Raw genomic sequence first — 2,500 nt, forward strand, 5'->3', positions numbered from 1 at the left:
AATAATAATAACAGAGCAAAGATGTGTTTCATCGGGATAGGCCCAAAAGGCCGACATCAACAGAGCAAAGATGTGTTTCATCGGGATAGGCCCAAAAGGCCGACATCACCAGAGTCCAAACTATGATGCCACCATTTCCCACTATATATATATATATATATATATATATATATATATATATATATATATATATATATATATATATATATATATATTTATATACACACACACAAATACATGCATACATATGGCCGTCACTCTAGTGTCATTAAACAATATTTTCATAACACTTCATCAGCTTTTTTCTTTCTTTTTACACGGAACATACGAATATTTTTTCACAGCACTCTGTTGGAAGGTTTATTGACCAATGCCTTTACGAAAGCTGAACTTTAGGAACGGAATCCCCGAGTTTCAACTATTAAATCACACTCCACACATTACAAAATCCCAGCAAACTTTAATGGACCACTGGTCGAGTGATCTTCTTTATGGTCGGCATGCAAGGAAAAGATACAAGATATCCTTCCGCCCTTATAAGTCCTTTTTGCAAGTAATTCAAACACTTGATTAGTTTGAAAATATTGTATGACCAGAGAGAGAGAGAGAGAGAGAGAGAGAGAGAGAGAGAGAGAGAGAGAGAGAGAGAGAGAGAGAGAGAGCGCGAGGATAATTTATACCAGAACAAAAAATGGGAAATATTTATACGTATCACTGAGAAAGTTATACGCTCATTACAATACATTATATATATATATATATATATATATATATATATATATATATATATATATATATATATATATATATATATATTAGTATATATAAGAGAGAGAGAGAGATTGTTAACATAACTAACATTTCTACCCACATAAGCACCTACTTGATATCTCTCGTATTTACGAATGTCATGAAGCCGGCAAGGACGTTAGCGGGGAAAATGGTGACCAAATAATAATGCTCCCTGCCTCATACACAGCGGCTCCTGCACTGATGTCCTTTATCGCTAAAACTAGCTCTAAAGTCGCTCTTACCCTCGAACCGCAAACGATCAATACAAAGAAAAGGTTTTTCCCCCCTCGACCTTTCACAGCCACGAACTTACATTGACCAAAATCCTCTGGTATGAACAGTCAGTCACCCATCGATTCCTTGACATGCAAACGCGATGTCTTCGAGTTGCGCCCTTTTACCCAAAGACGAGATTATTGCGAATTTCTCCTTGCGATAGGAATGAAAATGCATGCCATTTATGGAGAAGGAAGTGAATGACTAGGAAATATATATAGAGAAAATAGAAAAGTAAGATATGTATGTGTCTCTTGCAGGTTGATTTTAAGAAAAAGGAAAAAATTAAAATTCGTTGCCTTTTGATCTTGAGAGAAATAAAAGCAAAAATACGGGAATTCATTGCCTTTTGATCTTAAGATATGAAAGTAAAAATACGGGAATTCATTACCATTTGATCTTGAGAGAAATAAAAGCAAAATAACGGGAATTCATTGCCTTTTGATCTTAAGAGACATAAAAGTAAAAATACGGGAATTCATTACCATTTGATCTTAAGAGAAATAAAAGCAAAATTACGGGAAAATATACGGGGATTCATTACCGTATCAGTAAACTGATTTTGAAATATTTTGAAGTCATAACTAATGCAAAATGTAGAATACGAACATTAATGCATATAAAAGGATAAGATAAATATTTAAGAAAAATGGTAAAGGTAACAGTGATAAATAATTAGAGTAAGCGAAAGACAAACGGAAGGGATGAAATTGAACCAATTAAAAAAACTCTCAGAATAAAACAGTGAGTTGAATAAGTAATGAAGTAATGACAGGTAAAATCATATCAAACAAACCGGCATAAAAGAAAATATAGTTTCCATCATATCCCTTTTGGAAGATAACAAGAATTGCTAATGATATCTTGACCCAACCAAAAGGTCATTCAATACAAGCGAATGAAATATCCTAAAGACAAGATGCTCAATGGGTCACCATGCACTGTTTTGACCTTGACCTGTGATGACGCCAACTGCAGGAGTACAAGGCGCTGAAGGTCGTGAATGTCATCACATTCTTCTGTTTTTTCCGGCACCGCAGTCATCTTCATCATTATCGTGCTCGTCATCATTAGGACTTCTTTCTCAATCAGTGTTTGATTCTGATATTTTCATCCTCTTAAGAATTTTTTTCTCAGTCCCCCCCGGAAATTGTGTGTATATCTCCAGGTCAGTTTATCATTGTTTTCATTTGTGTGGGTGTGGGGTGTGTGTGGTAGAGAGAGAGAGAGAGAGAGAGAGAGAGAGAGAGAGAGGGAGAGAGAGAGAGAGAGAGAGAGTGGAGCAAAATAATCTAGAGAAAATTAGTGTTTAGTTGTCGGCTATCCATGTTGTTATAACTGGTGTTGTAGTTATTGAGAATGATGAGATGCCATGTGTAGTAATCCTGCTGGTTGCTGAGGGACTGTCCTTCCTCTTTTCGGCCCACGTCTC

At 35.7% G+C, this 2,500-nt stretch overlaps 1 protein-coding gene across 3 annotated transcripts in view; it reads right to left on the reverse strand.

Annotated features, from left to right (window-relative positions):
• stnA (stoned A) overlaps positions 1-2,500 on the reverse strand; it is a 91,049-nt gene that overhangs the window by 63,579 nt on the left and 24,970 nt on the right. Inside the window, exon 1 of one of the 3 annotated variants that reach the window (XM_068378905.1) lies at positions 2,026-2,500. This exon is cut by the window's right edge and continues 141 nt beyond it. The exons of the other annotated variants lie outside the window; for them this stretch is intronic. The gene's annotated coding sequence lies outside the window, so the exon portion shown is untranslated. The remainder of the gene's footprint in view (positions 1-2,025) is intronic. 3 annotated transcript variants of the gene reach the window in all.

Source organism: Palaemon carinicauda, chromosome 8 (genome assembly GCF_036898095.1).
Source record: "Palaemon carinicauda isolate YSFRI2023 chromosome 8, ASM3689809v2, whole genome shotgun sequence".
Lineage (NCBI taxonomy): Eukaryota > Metazoa > Arthropoda > Malacostraca > Decapoda > Palaemonidae > Palaemon > Palaemon carinicauda.